The sequence below is a fragment of the Lampris incognitus genome, chromosome 13 (assembly GCF_029633865.1).
Source record: "Lampris incognitus isolate fLamInc1 chromosome 13, fLamInc1.hap2, whole genome shotgun sequence".
NCBI classification, from domain to species: domain Eukaryota; kingdom Metazoa; phylum Chordata; class Actinopteri; order Lampriformes; family Lampridae; genus Lampris; species Lampris incognitus.
The window spans coordinates 15,057,857-15,080,737 of NC_079223.1; the positions used below are offsets into that span (position 1 = coordinate 15,057,857).

Sequence of the window (22,881 nt, forward strand, 5' to 3'; positions counted from 1 at the left end):
GCATCTGTGTTACATAGGAAGGCTGCACGATATATCGTTTCAACATCACCATCGTGATGTGTGCATGTGCAATAGTCACATTGCAGGACATGCGATGTGAATTAAGGCAAATTAACTCAAACACCTCAACTACAACTTCTGCTGGTTGATACAAAAGGAAAACTCACACGGTTCTCATTTTCCACGACTGAGCTACAAGAGTGGTCTGTCTGATATTACGATTTACCGCAACTTAGGGTTCTTCAATACAAGGAGTTGCTAGTCAGTGACATGCAGGCTCTGCATGTACAGTGAACCACCAATCACCATCATTCTTGATCAGTTTATCAAACAACCACAGCAGGTCCAGCTACTCTTCAACCACAATTCTCCCTAATAGTACTTTTTCCGGTTACCCCACTCTTCCGAGCCATCCCCAGTCGCTGCTCCACCCCCTCTGCCGATTCGGGGAGGGCTGCAGACTACCACATGCCTCCTCCGATACATGTGGAGTCACCAGCCGCTTCTTTTCACCTGACAGTGAGGAGTTTCACCAGGGGGACGTAGCACGTGGGAGGATCACGTTATTCCCCCCAGTTCCCCCTCCCCCCCAAAAAGGCCCCCCGACCGACCAGAGGAGGCGCTAGTGCAGCGACCAGGACACATACCCACATCCCACCCGCAGACACGACCAATTGTGTCTGTAGGGACGCCCGACCAAGCTGGAGGTAACACAGGGATTCGAACCGGCGAGCCCCGCGTTGGTAGGCAATGGAATAGACCGCCACGCCACCCGGACGCCCAGTTGTATGGATTTTTAAAATGTCAAATTATCTTTAAGACCAGGTGGTTTTTCCAGCGGTGTGCACGCAAACTGCCACCATGGGCTATGTGTCACAAACGGCGGTCACTGACTGAATCATGGATGAGCTGAGAGGGAGGTTTCGTAGGACGAGTACGCAACTGATGTATGGACACACAGAGGCGTCGCGGGTCTAAACGGTTTCGTGCTTGTTTTTTTCTTCGCTTGTTCTTCGTTGCATTTATTTCGGTGACGTGCATACTACAGTGTGAAATTTGGACCATGCGTATTTTGGAGTGCAACCCATATCAGGATGAGTGGTTGTCCACTGGTTGATCCTTCTCCGCCTGCTGTGCAGCGGGCGCACACAGAAGTTTTCAGCTGTCATGGTAGGACGGCCACATAATATTTACACACAATTTAAAAAAAAATAAAAACAACATCTCTACAGTTCAGTTTTTATTATTATTATCTTTTTTTTTTTTTGCAGATGCACTCCCCTACAGAATCCCCCAGATCATTCTAGAATGATTGATTCTTTCAAAATGGAGCTGTTCATGTCATCTGGTGAAAATCCCTGTATTTTTTCATATAACAGAAAAAAAGATATTGCAATGTGAGTTTTTTTTCCAATATCATGCAGCCCTATCACACAGATGTGAAATTCACCAGCAATAACCCATATGTGTGTGTGTCTGTGTGTATATGTGTGTGTGTGTGTGTGTGGGGGGGGTACATGTCTAATCCGCTTATCTTATTAGCCACCTGGGAGAGATCAACATGACCTTGAATCCTCTGGCTAGAGGCCTGTATGATTATTACCATTATCATTAACATTGATACTAGCATGTTGAACAACTGGCAGAACACAGACGGGAGGGCGGGAGAGGAGCAGAGAGGAGAAAAAAAGAGGAGGGGAGAGGATGAGGAGTGTGTTGAGACAGATGTCGTAACGGGACAGGGCGAAAAGGAGGACAGGTAGAGAGACAACTCTGTCCATAGTGTTTCTATGAAGACAGTTTTCCTGACCTTCACCAAGCATCTGGCCTCCGTCTGAACAGAACAAACAGGAAAACAGAACACACACACACAAACACGGGGGGGGGGGATCTTAATGTTAATGGCTCTACTAGTTAAGTCTTGGCAGAATAAATAGAAAGTATCAGCAGTGCCTCTGTTGTCCTCCGCTCACTTCCTCCTTCCACACACTCCTCTCTCCATTCCTCATTTACCCACTGTCATCTATTAATCATCACAAGAAACCCAAGAAGCTTCAGAGGCAATGGCTTGGAGACGGAGAGAAAGAGAGCTAGGGAGGGAGAGAGGGAGACAGAGAGAGAGAGAGAGAGAACAAGAGAAGAGAAAGACAGGAGAGATTGGGGTGAGAAATAGGCCTGTCGTCATAGTCGATATTTCTGTCAATGTTTACTTGTTGCCATCAATCACAACTAAGTCTGGTTCAAACTACCACACTGAATGCAGCATTCTCCCATTATGTGTACTGAATACTGCATTCTCATGTACCATGTACAAGTTACTGCATTCTCATGTAGCATGTACTATATACTGCACTCTCACGTATGTACTATATACTGCATTCTCATGTAGCATGTACTATATACTGCATTCTAACATAATGTCTACTGAATACTGCATCCTCCCTTCACATGTACAAGTTACTGCATTCTCATGTACCATTTACTAAAAACTGCATTCTCATGTAGCATGTACTATATACTGCACCCTCACATAACATGTAGTATATACTGCATTCTCACATACCATGTACTATATACTGCACTCTCACATAGCTTTAACTATATCCTGCATTCTCACATAGCATGTACTATATACTGCATTCTCATGTAGCGTGTACTATATACTTCATTCTCACGTAGCATGTACTGTATACTGCATTCTCACGTAGCATGTGTGTACTGCATACTGCACCCTCACATAGTAATAACTAGAGGGAATAGTAATAGCAGTGATGAGACTGACATATATAGTATATTAGACTCATAATCATCACTCTACCGAGATGGATTATTGATAACTGCCAGTCAGACAGAGACGGTAATCTGCTGGTGGGTGTTGACTCTTTACTGTCTGGCCTCCTAACTCCCATCCAGACATTCCGCTGGGAAAATGAGGTGCCGGCCAACATTTCTGGGGGAGATTCCAGAATGTTGGAGAAATGGGAAAAATTCCGGTCATGTTATCTGTGCCTTGCATCCAAGGACAAACCGTGAATGCTAATAGAATTTACATAACGTTCACTTTAATGAAAATTCCTTTGCTATCTAAATGAATATTCAAAATCGAGACATAAGCCGACTTGCATGGCTATTCAAAAAAAGAACACAGTCTGCTCTAAAAATACCAACATGAAAGAAATGCAAAGTACAGAAACACTGCTCATAGCTCGAGGCTACTCCAGTCCAAAAAACGTTGAAAATCAAAAAACAGTGATTAAGGGTGGGCTGTTTGCACACCCCCCCCCCAAGTCACATTTGACTCATGGCAGTTAAGCTACGGCAGCCTGTGAAGGACAATCTGGGTGGCTGAGCGTCCGAGAACCAAATGATAAAATGAAAACAAAAATTCGTTCGTTCAGTAAGCCTACTACTACTACTACTACTACTACTATGTGAGGAAAAACAGATTAGCAGAGCAGCTAGCGTCTAATGAGGAGTTTGACATTATAACGTTTACAGGTTAAATGAGTGTATATGGGTCACACTTTTCGATTGAGGATCTACTGCTACTACTACTACTGCTACTACTTTCGCCGGCTCCTGTTAGGGGTCGCCACAGTGGATCATCTATTTCCATTTTTTCCTGTCCCCTGCATCTTCCCCTGTCACACCAGCCACCTGCATGTCCTCCCTCACCACATCCATAAAGCTCCTCTTTGGCCTTCCTCTTTTCCTCTTCCCTGGCAGCTTCATATTCAGCATCCTTCTCCCAATATACCCAGCATCTCTCCTCCACACATGTCCAAACCATCTCAATCTTGCCTCTCTTGCTTTGTCTCCAAACCGTCCAACCTGAGCAGTCCCTCTAATCCTGTTCAATAAGCCTACTGGCCTGCCTATTTCTGAAGATCTACACATTTGATATTAGGGTCTACTGATTTTTGTTTTTTATCTCAACTTTCATAAAACTCTATTATTTGGTTGGAATTACTGTCAGACACCATAATGGAAGATTATTATTTATTGGATTTTGAGTTTTTACTGGAAAAAAAAAATTACCGGCTAATGAAAACCTTCCTCTCACCTTTTACTAATACGAGTGATTCTTTACAATCACACTATTAAATGCATAAAAACCAGCTTTCCCCTCCTGTGTAAAGAAATGAATATGAGTCACTTTATGAACTGCTCAGCTCTCCAACCTATATAGAATAATAACAGTCATATAAAGACACATAAACAGAGCATTATTTATTTACACGGTTGATAAAATTCATTAAACACCAAATGTTGTGTGGTGTCAATTGTAACAAATGGATCAATAAAGTGATATTCAGCTTTCCTGAAGCACAATATAACTAATAAATAACACACAATATAACTAGTAAATAAAAGGGCCCTGGACAGGCATGAAGACTGTGTGTGTGTGTGTGTGTGTGTGTGTGTGTGTGTGTGTGTGTGTGTGTGTGTGTGTGTGTGTGTGTGTGTGTGTGTGTGTGTGTGTGTGTGTGTGTAAAGCAGTGTGTGACAGTGTGTACAAGGTCAGGTGTGTAATGTAATGAGTGCAAGTTAGTGTGTGTTGGTCAGGGTGTATGCAGAGACAATAAAATGCAACCACATGAGCGGCCTGGAAGCTCCCAAGGCTGTATATTCATATTTCTGGACATGCATATATATGCCATTCAATCTGTTGGTCTTTTTCACACACACACACACACACACACACACACACACACACACACACACACACACACACACACACACACACACACACACACACACACACACACACACACACGTAAAATATATATACACTACCATTCAAAAGTTTGGGATCACCCAAACAATTTTGTGTTTTCCATGAAAAGTCACACTTATTCACCACCATATGTTGTGAAATGAATAGAAAATAGAGTCAAGACATTGACAAGGTCAGAAATAATGATTTGTATGTGAAATAAGATTTTTTTTACATCAAACTTTGCTTTCGTCAAAGAATCCTCCATTTGCAGCAATTACAGCATTGCAGACCTTTGGCATTCTAGCTGTTAATTTGTTGAGGTAATCTGGAGAAATTGCACCCCACGCTTCCAGAAGCAGCTCCCACAAGTTGGATTGGTTGGATGGGCACTTCTTGCGTACCATACGGTCAAGCTGCTCCCACAACAGCTCAATGGGGTTCAGATCTGGTGACTGCGCTGGCCACTCCATTACCGATAGAATACCAGCTGCCTGCTTCTGCTCTAAATAGTTCTTGCACAATTTGGAGGTGTGTTTAGGGTCATTGTCCTGTTGTAGGATGAAATTGGCTCCAATCAAGCGCTGTCCACTGGGTATGGCATGGCGTTGCAAAATGGAGTGATAGCCTTCCTTATTCAGAATCCCTTTTACCCTGTACAAATCTCCCACCTTACCAGCACCAAAGCAACCCCAGACCATCACATTACCTCCACCATGCTTAACAGATGGCGTCAGGCATTCTTCCAGCATCTTTTCATTTGTTCTGCGTCTCACAAACGTTCTTCTTTGTGATCCAAACACCTCAAACTTGGATTCATCCGTCCACAACACTTTTTTCCAGTCTTCCTCTGTCCAATGTCTGTGTTCTTTTGCCCATCTTAATCTTTTTCTTTTATTGGTCAGTCTCAGATATGGCTTTTTCTTTGCCACTCTGCCCTGAAGCCCAGAATCCCGCAGCCGCCTCTTCTCTGTACATGTTGACACTGGTGTTTTGCGGGTACTATTTAATGAAGATGCCAGTTGGGGACCTGTGAGGCGTCTGTTTCTCAAACTAGAGACTCTAATGTACTTATCTTCTTGCTCAGTTGTGCAACGCGGCCTCCCACTTCTTTTTCTACTCTGGTTAGAGCCTGTTTGTGCTGTCCTCTGAAGGGAGTAGTACACACCGGTGTAGGAAATCTTCAATTTCTTAGCAATTTCTCGCATGGAATAGCCTTCATTTCTAAGAACAAGAATAGACTGTCGAGTTTCAGATGAAAGTTCTCTTTTTCTGGCCATTTTGAGCATTTAATTGACCCCACAAATGTGATGCTCCAGAAACTCAATCTGCTCAAAGGAAGGTCAGTTTTGTAGCTTCTGTAACGAGCTAAACTGTTTTCAGATGTGTGAACATCATTGCACAAGGGTTTTCTAATCATCAATTAGCCTTCTGAGCCAATGAGCAAACACATTGTACCATTAGAACACTGGAGTGATAGTTGCTTGAAATGGGCCTCTATACACCTATGTAGATATTGCACCAAAAACCAGACATTTGCAGCTAGAATAGTCATTTACCACATTAGCAATGTATAGAGTGTATTTCTTTAAAGTTAAGACTAGTTTAAAGTTATCTTCACTGAACAGTACAGTGCTTTTCCTTCAAAAATATGGAGATTTCAATGTGATCCCAAACTTTTGAACGGTAGTGTATATGAAAATTATCTTACCACAAGTCGCGCACCAGTACTTTGGGCAGTGTAACAACCTGCAGAGAATGAGAGAGAGAGAGAGAGAGAGCGAGAGAGGGAGAGAGAACTTAGCCACCTCAGCCAGGAGACGGACGAACTAATGTGACGTTCACATTGCCATCTTTACACCACAAAACATCACCTCAATCAAAACAGAGGAGACAACAAGGAAACCAGTACAGGAGAGCAGAAAGGTGCTAAAATCAGAAGGACGGGAACAGACAAAAAAAAAAAAAAGCTAAGTGAAAGAAAGAAAGAGATCTGAAGCAGCATCCTGACAGTATGGGTATGGGCTATTCCATCCTCTCACATAGGGATGGATGATTGACAGCAGAGAGATATGAACGGCACAGTTCATATCAGAGATGGAGAGATAGCAGAGGAGAGGAGTACATATCACTCAGCTTAGTAATGTACACTTCACTCTCTTTTCCCCTGGTCAAGCACTATTACTACCACCCCCACTACCACTACTCACTACTACTACTGTTCTACTTTATGGGGGTTGAAGTCATTACGTTAAGCTTTGAAAATCAACATTCTCTCAATCTGGCTGCCTTCAGAAACTCCAGTAAAGTTAAGTTAAACTGCAATATCGTGCACCACAACACTCAACTAGAGGAGTGCACTCAGTAGAGTGCAGATCTCCGCAAGATGCATCTTCCCTTCTCTGGTGTTCAAACTTAGCAACAAACCACCCCTTTTTTCTGCCTACCAGGAGAAGGGAAATAGGTGTACACACAAACAGAAAAACCAACGTTTTTACTGCCATTACAGGAAATATGGGGGGGAAAAAGTTTTTAATATAAAGTCCTCAAGCTAAAAAAATCTACCTAATAAAAACGTTTTGCCTGTCAGTCTGTGGATGAGCAGCTTACTAGGTGGACCTTCGCGTGAAAGCAACCAAGTCTGACATGAAATGACAGAGATCAGGCTATCATAAGTTCAAAGCTCTTATTAAAAGACTTCAAATGTGTTTAACCATCATGGTTTTCATGATGTACAATGAATCAAGGTGAATGGCTGCTCTGCTGACTGACTTTCATTCATAAAACGGTAGGAAAACATAGCTCAGCCATGGGAAATCTTTTATTGTGGCTACTGACATGATTTCCAGCTGGGACTGTGATTAACCCTACTCTTGAAATTGTATTTCATAGTTGAGTTTTAACACTGGAGACTATAGTACTACCACGTGGCGGTGAGGTGAATAAGGTGAATTAATTTTGGTTCCTCCAGTGTTCCTCAACTTCTCCTGTGCTGGGATCAGCAGTGAATGATTTGCTGGCTTACGAAATTCAATCGACTTCTCGTTTACTTTCAAGACTCATACCCAAATACATGATGTTTTGGTTTTGACACTGTCGTGGCCCAGTCTGACTCAACCGTCGATGTGAGTCAATGCATGCGCACGGTTGACTCAGATCGGGCAGCAACAGAGAGCAGCTTCGGACGAGTGAGCTAGAGAGTGAATGAGGAGAGGGAGCGGCGATAGTGAGAAAAAACTCTTTTCGGTGGTTTTGAATCACCACAACCATGAAAGGTTCTTCATACAGACATAACTATGCACAAAACATTTTAGGCTGATAGATCTTGTAGTACGCACATACGCACGCATGCACACGCACACACACATGACCAAACGCACAATCCCCTCCAAGATACCGCCTGGCAGAGATAATCATAATAACATTAATGTTCATTACATTACATTTTATCAGGATCCTATTTGGATAGTCATATTGTGATATATACGACTTAGTTGTCTACAGTAAAATACAGTAAGTCTACAGTAAGAAAACTATGTCATAAAATGAGGTATGAAATAACTGAGGGAGTATTATTTGGAAACTATGTTTGCTTTGATATTATAGGCTACTGTACATTACCAGAGTTCAATGTGGTGCACATCAGTCGGATTCCTGGATGGTATCTTTACTTGTGTAAACAGATATCATGATATATACTGAAATCTCATATAATTTCCCATTATGATCATGATAACAGTATTTTTTCGTACTGCCAAGCATTAGCTTCAAGCACTTATTACCCACTAACAATGTGAAGTAAAGTGTCTTGATACATGTTCAATAATCCAGGTAAAGAAATCACAGAAACTTGAATCAGTTCATCTGGACATGTTTATTGAGAGAAACCTCTCATCACTCACCTAAGTGACTTCGTCGTTTCTGTTAAGTAAATTGGCAAACCTTTTGGGTTGACCAGCTGCCAAATAACCATGAAGCTATCTCAAAGATCGAAATAGGTACAAAGGATAAAACCGATGCGAAGGAGACCAAATATTTAAAAATTTAGACACCAGAGGAAGGCCAGCATAAAGATGCTAAATGTGTCTGGAAATATCAAATTTTAATATTAAATTACTTTGAATACCTTCAGCTCCCTTAAGCTCCTGTCTTCCTCTCTTTCTTTTATTTCCTCTTTTCGTCAGGGAAACTGAATGGGATCAGCATTCCCAAAGTGCAGAAGGGACAAAAACTGCTGTCCACTTAACCCCAATCTCCTCCAGCAGCATGAATGCATGTCATGACATCTAACACTCCCTACAGACAGCAACACCATAAATAATGCACCGATATCCACTGCGATCCAGCACAATCAGCAAGCTCCATCAATGATTGATAAACTCTGCTAGCACACAGCTTTACATATGTATTACACATCACAGCTACGCTGCAGGCCACAGAGCCAGATACACACATGTACGATAAGGCTGCCATTAGCAACAAGCGGCATCACACACACATACAGCGAGGCTTTAGCACATAGAGCCTCATATATGAGGATATGTACAGCGGGAGAGACTACACATACACATGACGAACACAGACTGCCGCTGCTGCTGCTTACCAAGCAAGGGCCATTCCTCGCAAATCACACTCACATCTTAGCCAATACATCTGCCAAGTACACTGACACACACAGCAAGGCTGGGGAGCACAGGTGTGTGTGTGTGTGTGTGTGTGTGTGTGTGTGTGTGTGTGTGTGTGTGTCCAGTTGGTTCCCTTCTTCACAGGTATGGTATGTAGTGCATATGTACTCGTGTATATTAATGACTGAAGACTATGATGAAGTGAAAGGCTACCTAGGTGGGAAGAGTAAATCCCATGAGGGTGAGAGGGGTTATGATCAGGCCCAAGGTAGAAACTCCAGCAGTAGGCAGTACACCCCCAATAGATCTACCCATGCCAAAAAACCAGTTAAGCTTGAAGTCCGGTGTTATCAGTCTAATGAGTTTGGCCATTCTCAGTACTCATATCCTGCTGCTATGCAGAGTAAGCAATCTCTCCTCTGTTCTGTTCCTAGACCCACCATACTAAATGCTGTCAGTCAGGGAGGAGGTTGTATGGTGCCAGTGCTCATAAATGGTCAGCATGAGGCAGCACTTGTAGACTCGGGCAGTGTTCAGACTATAGTGCGGTCTAGTCTAATCCTCAGTAAACTTTGGACCAATCACAAGGCCTGAATCAGCTCTATCCATGGAGATGAAAAAGCCTACCCAATCCTATCTGACCATAGTGGGACAGACTTTTCTTCTTTCAGTGGCCCTAGCACCCCGGCTCCCATATGCTGTAATTTTAGGACTTGATGCTCCCACCTTGTTGGATTTTGTACAACACCCACAGCCACAAAATCACATGTCCTGTCAAGAGTCTGCCATTCCCACTGAATATCAGTGTGCAGGAGAAGCCACTAGGGAGTCGGAACCCCTTAAGGTTGAGTTGGAGGGAGGCTCAGGGACCCAGTCAAAGTCCTGTAATGTTACCACTAGTGCTCAGAGCGCAAAAGAGACTCTCAGGGAACTACTGTTTCTCAAGGCTGAGCTGAAGGTAGGTCCAGAGAAGCTGCAGAGGTCCAAGGCCCAAAAGCCAAGGGACAAGTTTTTGGGTACCCCTAGGGAAAGGGTAGCGCTTCCCAAACCTGATCATCCCTTAGACATCAACATTCCCCCTAATGTAAGTGTATTGCATGGTTCCTACACCGAACAAGTGGTTTGAGAAAGTGTCAGAGGTTGATGGGCTCAAACAGGCAAGTGCAGGCTGTTCAGAGGATGCACATCCTCAAGAAGGGTATCCTGTAACAGCGTCAGGGCAAGACTGAGGCCTTAGCGTTACCCCAGTCACTCAGTTATGGAATTAGGCCTTTCAGTTCCTTGGACAAGGCACATGCCATTCCATAAAACATTGCGCAGTCAGTAGCTGCCCAACTTTCCCAGTTTTGCAACTCCTGTGACACATGTCAGATTTTACCTCAGGGAAGGGAGTTGCTAAAGCCCTCTTACAGCCATTGCCACTCACTGAAATGCCTTTTGAGAGGATAGGTGGATGTGGTGGGACCTTTAGAAAAGAGCGCCTCTGATAACTACTACATTCTAGTCATCTGTGATTTCACTTGTATCATTTGTGAAGTTGAAGGGGAGCTGAAACTTGTCGTGTTCCTCAGTCAGACCTGGTATTCCATGATTGAAAAGGAGTGCCTGGACATGAAGTGGGCTATCAATTCCCTGAGATACTACCTGTTGGGGCATCAGATCATCCACACATATAGTACCTTACATACAGTACATTACACAGTACTTAACTAGCACTTAATCAGCCATACAACTTCACTGTTAAGTACCAGCTGGAAAAGTCCAACCTGGAAGCTGATTGTTTGTCTTGTAGTACCAACTGTTGAGGTACTGTGCTTCCAGGGGAGAGCAGGAAGGAAATGTAACAGAGCTCCTCTCAGTCTCTGTTACATTTCTTTAGCGCTTCCTTATTGGCAAAGCATAATAATATATATTTGCACAGGAAAGTAATTGCACATGATTTGTATAATGATGAGACAACCAATTGTTATTCTTAAAACCTTTATTGAAAGATTCGCTTTTAATGATTGTGTGTACTTTGTGCATGCAATCTAATGTTGTTTATCCCAGATACTGGGTGGTTGGCTTGGCCGCCCCACCTGTGGAAAGATAATTACATGGTGTGATTAGCGGAGCTCGGAACGACTATTCCATGGCTCAGTCGATCAAGGGACATAAACTACTATGTAGATGAACTGGATGCACATATTCTTAGGGTTAACATCAGTTACAAATATAATAAACATGTCACATGCTAAACACTTAGTGCTCTGCTGTCTCCAACTTCCAGGGTGTAAGATTAAAAGAGTTCCCAGGGAACCAAACACCTCTTTGTTGTCCTGGGAGCTTTCTACCAGATAGGATTGTGTAGGAAGTGGGGGAATATATGTCAGGTTTATGTTTGTTAGCTAAATTGTGTTTTGGATGTATTAACTATAAATTGGTTAATTGACGTAATGCAAGTATTTTGCTGTTATGCATGTTTATGTTTTGCTGTGGTTAAATATTGTATGTAAAATAGGCAGTGGCGTTTTCTTCCGGAGGCAAAGGGAAGCCAGGCTTTCCCTGTTTTTTCAAACTTCTCCATTTTATTTAACAGTTGTGGTAATTCTTCTGTACTGTTGCTGCCATCTTGTCCCCATTTCTCTTGAGTATTTTACAATGAGTGAAACAGTGCCCCTCTAAATGTTAACAGGCGGTGAATGTCATTTAATGTGTGTGGTGAAACGCTGTCTTGCACTCCTACTGTAGACATAGTCATGTCATCTCTGCGGGGAGGCCAGGCCCAAGTTGGCTTCCCTTGGTGGAAAAAAAAACCCCTGAAGGATTAACCAATCAGATGAGGCTATCGTCATGCCACTGCCAAACTGTGATAAATTAGGACTATGCCAAGGGAAGCCAGCCACACTTTGGCCCCAAACCAATCAAATGATAGCACGTTACTAACTTCATTGACATGAAAAACTGAAAATTTAACCGTTAGCTATTTTTATGTATCAATATCACCATTAGCAAGCAGTGGCATACAGTTATGGAGAGCGGAGATTTGGATTTTTTTTTTTAGTAAAGGACTACTTTACCAAACTACCACTGCAGCAGCTATTTAGATTAAGACTGACGGCAGGCCAACACCAAAACTACAGCTGCGTATGGAAAGTAAAAAAAAAGAGGGATTCAGACTTTCAGTGAAGAAAATCCTGTCCTCACAGAGACACTGGGGTTTGTAATATAAGTGTTTGCTACATGTAGCCTGCTGATACTTTATGATGTGAATATAAAACTTTAAACGTCATCTGATTTGAGTTTGTTAATGAATGCTTCTTATATTCATTATCTAATCTGTACTGTGCATCTGAGTAACTGGGCGATATTGTATAGCCTATATTTTGTACGGCAAGAAGCTAGATAACAAGAAAATATGCAATTTTGTGTAAAATGACACTGGACACTCTAATAGCTCAAAGGGCTACATTACGTTTGCTGTTTAAGTAGCGACGTACTCCTGTTAATTAAGACACCCCCCCCCCAAAAATGACATAGATTAGATGTCTTGTCATGTGGCTTCATCAAAAAAAATTTCCCATGCTACGTCAATGAAAATAGATCAACCTAGAGCACCCCTGTTTTTGGTAGCACCCAAGGGTATTTACTATAAAAGACTGCCCTTTGTTCCAGAGTCTGGAGTGGTACGGGTCATGGCGAATGCTGTTGGTATTTTTATGCTGTATGCTGTGAACACTGTATGTAGTGGTAAATAAATGCCCACATTTGGGATTATGCTTTATCTCATGCCTCCTCTCTTATGGCCTGGACTGCTCCCAAGCCAAGGTCATTCTCCCACTCTCTCACTCACACACACTCACACTCATACACACACACACACACACACACACACACACACACACACACACACACACACACACACACACACACACACACAAACCAGGAAGTATGTGAACACATACAGTTTAGGGGTCCAAAAAACATCTTTGGAGATGAACTGACCATTTCTAATTTAAGAACATCCACACGAACAGTACATACTATTGAGTACTTAGTACTCAAACTTCCATGTTTTCCACGATGAATACTTCATTTGGCATTTAGGTGGCATTTAAGGACCTTGGGTAAAAAAAACTTCCTTTTTTTTTTAAACACGTGTGATGAATAGGTTGACATTCTAACTCATAACGGGGTTTCACAAATCCAATTCAGATTCTAGTTTTGAAAATTGTCTTGACAGTCTCGGTACACAACCAGATTGATTTCTTCCTTCAGAGCTAGTGATTTAGCATCAACGCACATGCTAGCTCCCTGTTGCATATCTGAAGCACCAGCATGATGTGATGACAAGCTAACCATCTGATTGCACACAACAGAATTCTTCTCACAACAGGTATGGATTTAAGATGACAGAGAAATACATTCAGCTAGATAAAACGACAATCAGTGAGACCAGGAGAGAGAGAGAGAGAGAGAGAGAGAGAGAGAGAGAGAGAGAGAGAGAGAGAGAGAGAGAGAGAGAGAGAGAGAGAGAGCGAGAGAGAGAGAGAGCGAGAGAGAGAGAGAGAGAGAGAGAGAGAGAGAGAGAGAGAGAGAGAGAGTTGTGTGCTAGCTATGCGAGATAGAAATGCACAGCTTGTAACCTGAGTTTACCTTATAACCATAGCAAACACACACACTAAAACATAAAAGTATACGTAGATGGTAAATCTTAATTAATATCTTGCTTATTTAAGTTGCTGAGAAGCATTATGTTTATGAAAAGATGAGGGCAGTCAAAACAGGAAATTGTCAACACACACACACACACACAAACACACACACGTGTTGTGTGGCCAGGTGACGTGTCACCTATGGACAAATAGCCTGGTTAACTATTGAAGGACAGAACCAACAAACCAATAACAAGGTTCAGGAAAATGAATTGGATTATGGTCTTTCTGCACGAAACACACACACACACACACACACACACACACACACACACACACACACACACACACACACACACACACACACACACACACACGCGGATGGGTCTGTTTAGTGGGTGAGGAAACATTCACTAAGACAGCCAAACTCCAGGTAGGAGAGACAAACTTGTGTCTTTTTGTCCCACTTATCTCTTCCGAACATGTCTTTAGGAGAGAGGTAGGGTGGTCCAGGAGTCCTCAACATGTTTTTACCGCAGCAGACAAATAATGCCGACTACACAACACAAGTAACTCACAAGACTCTGACATTTGTTAAGCAAAGGAAAACAGAATCACTAAAGATTTGAACGGAAAACATCCGACACTGACGTTATGTCGTCGATTTTTTTTTCTCCTTGAAAAGGTAAAGACAGGAAAAGAGAAAGGCAGAAATGAGGCAGAGAGGAAGAGGAGGGAGCGGGGGAGGAAGATGACTGCTGAGGACACATTCAGCCCTTCATTATCAATCTCCTGTTGATTTCCATCTCCTTACTCACATGTGTGCGTACACACACACACACACACACACACACACACACACACACACACACACACACACACACCCTGACACCAGCCCACCTTCCCTCTCTGTGTCTCTAGTGCTCCCTGTCCACCTGTAACAGGAAATTACATTTCCAGACCACTGAGCAACAAGACAATGCACGGCGAGTACACGTGGCGTGGAACTAAAACACACAAACACATTTACACAAAGTGGAATCAAATGCAAACAAGTATGTCAGCACAGATGTGCACCTTTTATCCATGGCTCACCGCGTGCATGACTCACTGTGCACACACACACACAACACAGATGCACAAACAAATGCAAAAGCACAACTTCATGGATGGAAAAGGCACACACTAAGAACACATACAGAGAAGCAGCAAAACACTGACACACACACTGACTTTTCCACTCAGTCTGAATAACAGACATATAATCAGTGTCCACAGGATAAAATTAGCCTTGCTGGCAAGATCTCTATCTGGATGAACCCTTCTATTCTAGAAAGCTTTAGTAATAACACTAAGATGCAGACAAAGGGGTTCGAACCCCAGGCCTTCCCAGGTGCTTTCTGTGTGGAGTTTGCATGTTCTCCCCGTGTCCGTGTGGGTTTCCTCCCACCATCAAAAAGACATGCACGTTTAACACTCCTGTCTGTGTCCCTGACCGAGGCAAAGGAAAGAAGAACTGGAGTTGGTCCCTGGGTGCTGCAGCTGCCCACTGCGCCTATACAATAGGATGGGTTGAATGCAGAGGATGAATTTCCCCACAGGGATTAATAAACTATATCTTCTTCTTCTTCTTCTTCAAAGACAAATGAAAATATGAGGGATTGATTTCATAATCGGGCCATGAAATACTGAAAATGAACTGTGTGTGCTAGCACACAACTCTCTCTCGCTGTCTCTCTGAGGGGAGAGGTGAAGAATAACAATAAAGTGAGAACAGAAATATTACTCGAATGAATCAAAACCTTTACACACCTTAACAACCTCTTTACTGAGAGGCAATATTTCAACTGAAGTATTTACGTAGTCTGAAATAACCTACACCAATATTTCCTGGTGTCACTGTCCAATACAGATTCTTTTCTCTGGTTGCCCCCCCCCCCATTCTTTCAGATGTTAACGTAGAGCAGCATAACATGGGCGCTCCCAATGCCATTCTGTTCAGGGGTGGGCAATCTTATCCAGAAAGGGCAGGTGCGGGTGCAGGTTTTTGTTCCAACCAAGCAGTTACACACCTGATCCCACTAATCAACCGGTAGTCTTTGCTGAGGAACTTGATTAGGACACACAGGTGTGTAACTGCTTGGTTGGAACAAAGACCTGCACCCAGACCAGCCCTTTCTGGATAAGATTGCCCACCATCCGGACTGAATCACAGGTGTTAACCGTTCGCTGCTAACAGGCCCGTCCAAACTGAATCACGTGTCTTAATCGTAAGCTGCTAACCTGTGTAAACTACAAAGGACTCACTGGCCGATTGGCTAACGGAGCAGCCCCTTTAGTCGAGCGGTCGGCGACGTTGCCTTGTAATGGGATTTCACTCCGGATCGAATCCCGCAGCGGGAGGAAAATTTGCACGGTTACATTGCTGGCAGCGGTGGGATCCGGAAGTGTCCGGAAGCGTGCAGGTCCTCATAACTCTCTTTGGACGCAGCGCGGGAACAAAGTGGGAGGGCGCGCTTCCGGGAGAAGGTGACTACTGTAAACTACAAAAGTCTCACTGGCCGATCGGCTAGGGGGTCGCCAATACCTTATTCCTAGGACGAATCAGTAAAGTTCCCGCCCTCAGGCGCTAGGATTGGTCAGATCTGCATGTCAGTCAACTTTCCGGCTTCATCCTGAGAAAAAAATATTCGCTTACCATACACGCAGTTAAGTTGGCATAATTAGCTTGGTTGCAAACGTGGCTAATGGCTAACATTTAGCTAGCAAATGTGGCAAGGGTTAGGGTTGTTGCGCGTTCGCATCGGCCTTGACTGACAGGCAGATCTGTCCAATCCTAGCGCCTGAGGGTGGGGAACTTTCCGGATTCATCCTAGGAAAAATAATTCGCTAGGGGGTCGGCCCCTTTAGTCGAGCGGTCAGCGCAACATGGGATTTCACCTCGGATCGAATCCCGCAGCGAGAGAAATTTGCTCGGTTACACCTGTTAGCCGTTAGTTGCTGACAGGAGACGGTAAGCATCCAGACTGAATCTGAGGCGTTAACCGTTAGCTGCTCACCTGTTAGCCGTTAGTTGCTGACAGGAGACGGTAAGCAATCCAGACTGAATCTGAGGTGTTAACCGTTAGCTGCTAACCTGTTAGCCGTTAGTTGCTGACAGGAGACGGTAAGCAATCCAGACTGAATCTGAGGTGTTAACCGTTAACTGCTAACCTGTTAGCCGTTAGCTGCTAACAGGAGACGGTAAGCAATCCAGACTGAATCTGAGGTGTTAACCGTTAACTGCTAACCTGTTAGCCGTTAGCTGCTAACAGGAGACAGTAAGCAATCCAGACTGAATCTGAGGTGTTAGCCGTTAGCTGCTAACCTGTTAGCCGTTAGCTGCTAACAGGAGACAGTAAGCAATCCAGACTGAATCTGAGGTGTTAACCGTTAGCTGCTAACAGGAGATGGTAAACCATCCATACTGAATCACAGGCGTGAGCAACTCATCATGTCGAACACAACTTCTATGGCCGATAAGGAAAGGAGAGAGGTGCATAAACAAGATGCCAATGTTTCAAAAAGCAACGTGACCAGATTTTTGGTAAATTGGGAAAGGTAGCCAAAAGAATCTTACAGTTTTTTTTTTTTTTATGACTCTTGACCTTTTGGAAACTAAAGGGAAGTCTTTGCAGTCACGTTTTTTATATTTTATTTGTAATAAAAGTTGAAAGGCCATTCACTTGTTGACTGTTCAGACTGCTTTGGCATACAGTGAAAGTAATAAATTACAAATTACAAAGTAAAAAATGTACAATGGTTTATGTTCAGTTTGTGACGACACACAAAACCAACTGGTTAACATCAGTTTTATGGTTCAAGTCTGCATTTCACCACGCTTCTTTTGTTCAAACCACATCCACTACACTGTCTCTGGTGACCTTTTACAAAGACACCCTCAAAATCCCCGGAGAAAGATGAATAGTCTGCTTAAATGTGTTTAAGTACAGCACATACGTCATGGGGCAGTAATCGGGTTGTGCTAACCCCAATTTCAAAACCTTACTGCTCTCACAAAAACTCCCATTTACATTTGATTTTCTGAAGTCAGATGTTTTTTTACTTTTTCATTCTGGCATGGGGAATAAAAAAGATGGCAAGGCAGAATGAGTGATTATATGGTAAATGCAAAACTTAAATGAGAACAAAACAAATCTGACTATGAAGTGAAGTTGTGCGCTCTTGCTGGTTTGTGATTACTTTCCTCCATAGGAGGTAAACAGGCTATTAGCAAACCAGCTAGATGTCAGAAACTCAGAGGAGTCATAGTTATTATAAAACAGAAGTTTAAGAAAAGAAAGAACTCGTTTTAACATATATTAAGGTTCTGTTTCAATAATAAAGCAATTCGAGTATCATCTTCTTGTTTCTCATTGTGTGAGATTACAATAGATGAATGTCTGTCCTCTAATTCACATTGTGTTGGGACAGAGACTGGATTTCATAACTGAAGAATATATTGGACTGTTTTTTGTTTTTTGTAATTTTATACTCTTATTTTTTTCCTTTTTCAAGGTGTCTTTGAGTCTCTTGAAAAACATATGTTGAATAAAATGTATTATAATCCTCATCACCATCAGGGCTTGTTCACCTCAGTATGATGTCTATCAGGAACTGCATATTTACTGACATAAATGTTATTCCATTATTGTCTTGGCAACATATTCAGCAAATTTAAATAATTGGCAGCTGCTGTGTTTGTGAGTGGTGATATTACTTCACTGCAGTCTATGACAGGCTATTTGTTATCCCTGCCAGGCAGTGGCCTGGAGGGGATTATGTGTTTGGTCACACATGCATGCGTGTGTGTTTGTCATGCATATGTGTGTTTGTGTGTGCAGTTATGTCTGTATGATGAAGAACCTCTTGTGGTTGTGGTGATTCAAAACCTTCGAAAAATGTTTGTTCTCAGTATTGCTGTTCCCTCTCTCCATTCACTCTCTAGGTCGCTCGACCAACACTGCTTTCTGTCGCTGCCCAATCTGAGTCAATCATGCAAATGCATGACTCATATCTACAGTTGAGTCAGATCGGGCAGCGACAGTGTCAAAGCGAAAACATCATGTATTCAGTGATGAGGCTTGACAGTAAACGACAAGTTGATCATATTTTGCAAGCCAGCAAATCATTCACTGCTTGTCTCAGCAGAGGAGAACTTGGAGGAACACTGGATGAACCAAAAATAATTCAGCTTATTCATCTCGCTGCAACGTGGAAGTGGCATAGTCTCCAATGTTAAAACTCCACTATAAAAATACAATATCAACAGTAGGATTAATCACAGTCACAGCTGGAAAGCATCTCAGTAGCTACAATAAAACATTTCCCATGGCTGAGCTATGTTTTCCTACCGTTGCTTTATGAATGAAAGTCAGCCAGCAGAGCAGTCATTCACCTTCATTCATTTTATATCATGAAAACCGCGAGAGTTAAACACATTTGAAGTAGAGATGCACAGATTGTAATTTTCTTGACCAATTTCGATTTTCTAAAAGTTTGACCTGCCAATTACGATTTTGGCCGATTCCAATTTTTTTTTTCCCAAGAACTATAATTGACAGCATACACAAACATTTTTGTAACTTTTCTTTAGTGGAAATTTCAATTGTATGTTCATGATAAAACATTGACTATTAAATAACTTACATTTTCTCCAAAACTGCACCAAGTGCTCCGGATTACTAGACAGAGCTTTTTTGTACAAATAAAACCCAACTGAAAATGAATTGCAGTATATCCTGTTTTATCAAACATGTTTTACTTTCCCAAAGTAAGCAACAGTTTTCGATGACAAGTTTTAGCAGGTGTGTGTGGGTGTGTATGTGTGGGGTGTTACTGTCTGTGCCGCTATGTGCGCAACATGAACCGTTGTGCGGCGCATGCATGTAAATTTGACTGGCACTGAATCTGATATATCTGAGACTGACCAGCTGGTCACCAGTCATGGCCGATCAAGCTGAAAATCAGCCAGTTCTGGTCACCAGCTGATCAATCGGTGCATCTCTAATTTGAAGTCTTTTAATAAGGGCTTTGAAATTATGATGGCCTGGTTTCTGTCATTTCATATTAGACTTGGTCACATTCATGCGAGGGTTCGCCTAATATGCTGCACATCCACAGACTGACAGGCAAAACGTTTTTATCTGGTTGATTTTTCAGCTTGAGCGCTGCATGTTAAAAACATTTTTTCCCCATATTTCCCGTTCAATTGACTTGGGCGCTGTGCAAAAATGTTATAATGGCAAGAAAAATAGAGTTTTCTGTCCATGTGTGTGCCTATTTTCCTGCTCCCAGTGGGGGGAAAAAAGGGTGGGGTTTTTTCCCCTGCCAATCCCGAAAACCAAGAGGAGGAGATACATACACCTGGCAGAGACCTGCACTCTGCTTGTGCACTCCTCTAGTTTAATTTGGTGGACGACCACATCAAGTTCACTAGGAGGAATGTGAAAAATGACAGGTTAGTCTTCTTAGACTCTGAAATTCCAAGTGGTGATGGGGGACATTTGATTGTTGATGTTTTCTGTAAACCAACACATACTGATCAGTACTTAAGGTTTGACTCTCATCATCTACTGGAGCACAAACTAGGAGTCATCAGGATGCTGTACCACCGAGCTGACAACATCCCCATTGACACAGCGGCCAGGGAAGGGGAGAAATCCCACATTAAACAAGCTCTGGTTAAGTGTGATTATCCTAACTGGGCATTTGTCAAAGCCATGAAGACAAAACAGTGCACCAGCCAATCGAAGAGAAGGACAACAGTTGTATGAGCGTAAACCAGTGGTGTTTCCATATGTGGCGGGAGTGTTGGAAAAGTTGAGACGCATATTTTCCAAACACCGCATCTCAGTTGCTTTCAAACACCAAAACACGCTGTGCCAGAAACTGGTCCACCACAAGGATCGGGTCCCCTGGCACAAACAGCAATATAGTATACGCTGTTAAGTGCCAGCAGGATTGCCGTGACTTGTACATCGGGGAAACTAAACATACGCTGGCCAAGAGGATGGCACAACACAGGAGAGCTAACATGTCAGGCCAGGACTCTACAGTCTACACCCATCTACAGGCCAGTGGCCACTCTTTCAAGGATGAAGATGTGCACATCCTTGATAGGGAGGAATGCTGGTTTGAACAGGGAGTCAAAGAGACCATCTAAGTGAAGAGGGAACAACCATCCCTGAACACTGGGGGGCGGGGGTACATCTGTCACCATCTTACAATGTACATCTAAATTTCTAAGAGTACATCTGTCATCATCTTGATTGCAAACATTCCCTAATCCTCTGTGAATAGTACACATGGCCATAGAAACTGTAGTTAATGGTCACGCCTATCTGCATATGAAACTGATCATTGTTTTCGGTTGTTAGGCCACTGTATTGTTTATAAGGGTGGGGATACCTGCAGACAGTTTAGACTGAAGAGGTCACTTGTGAGTGATGAAACGTTCCTGCCAATAAACGTTGTGTCCAGATGAACTGGTTCAACTTTCATTGATTTTCATATCTGGGGATTTTTGGGGGGGGGGGGGGTTCCCCTTTTCTACCCAGTTGTATCCGGCCAATTACCACACTCTTCTGAACCTTCCCGGTCACTGCTCCACCCCTTCTGTCGAGCCGTGGAGGGCTGCAGACTACCACATGCCTCCTCCGACACATGTGGAGTCGCCAGCCGCTTCTTTTCACCTGACAGTGAAGAGTTTCGCCAGCGGGATGTAGCGCATGGGAGGATCACGCTATTCCCCCCCTCACGCTATCCCCCCCCCCCGAACAGGCTGCCCGACTGACCAGAGGAGGCGCTAGTGCAGCTAGTACACATACCCACATCCTGCTTTCCACCCGCAGACACGACGCCCAACCAAGCCGGAGGTAACATGGGGATTCGAACCGGCAATCCCAGTGCTGGTAGGCAACAAAATAGACCGCTACACTACCCGGACGCCCCTTATCTGGATTATTGAGCATGCATAAAGATAGTTTAAGCACTGAAACACAGATAATACTTTTCATAGTCAGGTGGATTTTAATGAATACGAATGCTGGTGGTCAGTTTGCTTGGTGAAAACTGTGTGACCAGGTTGTCAGTCCTGATTTTAGTGCTTATTGTGGTCAAGTTCCCACACAGTTCAGTTATGAAAGAGCCTTACAACCGCTGTCCACAACTGCAGTCACTGAGTCCCGTAATGCGGTACAGATAGAAGGCCTTTAGCTGTGCACTGAAAACTGGTTTGGGGTCTCAGAGAAAACCACATTGCAGTCCAGACAACAGATCTCGCAAACAAAAAGTTAAAGCTGCAGTAGGTAACGCTGAACAGTCCAATGCAAATCCTTCCTTGTGTCACTCCGCTAAGCCCCGCCCACCAAATGACCTCTGCATCGCTCTTCATTCCCTTACACTCGTGTACAACTAGGAAATATCTAAGCAAGACTCGTGAAACTTGTATCGTAGTTGATAATCTATCCATGTAAAAAAAATGTTTTTCAGCTAACCTCAGTTACACCAATGTTCATGTGAAGCAGCCGATACAGTGGTATCTACAGTTTCATGGTTTGTGGTACAGTGGATATAAAAAGTTTACACACCCCTGTTAAAATGGCAGGTTTCTGTGATGTAAAAGAAATGAAACCAAGATAAATCATGCCAGAACTTTTTCCACTTTTTTTTTTTTTTTAGACATTGCAACCTATAAAAAGGTGAAAAACAATCAGAAACATTTTAGGGGAAAAAATTAAAAATAAACTTACAATAACCTGGCTGCGTAAGTGTGCACACCCCTAAACTAATACTTTGTTTTGATTTTATTAGAGCACTCAGTGTTTTTGGGCAAAAGTCCATCGGTTTGGTACATCTTGACTTG

General features: G+C 43.0%; 1 protein-coding gene across 5 annotated transcripts in view; it reads right to left on the reverse strand.

Moving 5' to 3' along the window:
• ndst2a (N-deacetylase/N-sulfotransferase (heparan glucosaminyl) 2a) overlaps positions 1-22,881 on the reverse strand; it is a 152,419-nt gene that overhangs the window by 82,386 nt on the left and 47,152 nt on the right. For 4 of the 5 annotated variants that reach the window (XM_056291567.1, XM_056291566.1, XM_056291564.1 and 1 more), the window contains one exon: positions 6,429-6,466. The exons of the other annotated variant lie outside the window; for it this stretch is intronic. The gene's annotated coding sequence lies outside the window, so the exon portion shown is untranslated. The remainder of the gene's footprint in view (positions 1-6,428; positions 6,467-22,881) is intronic. 5 annotated transcript variants of the gene reach the window in all.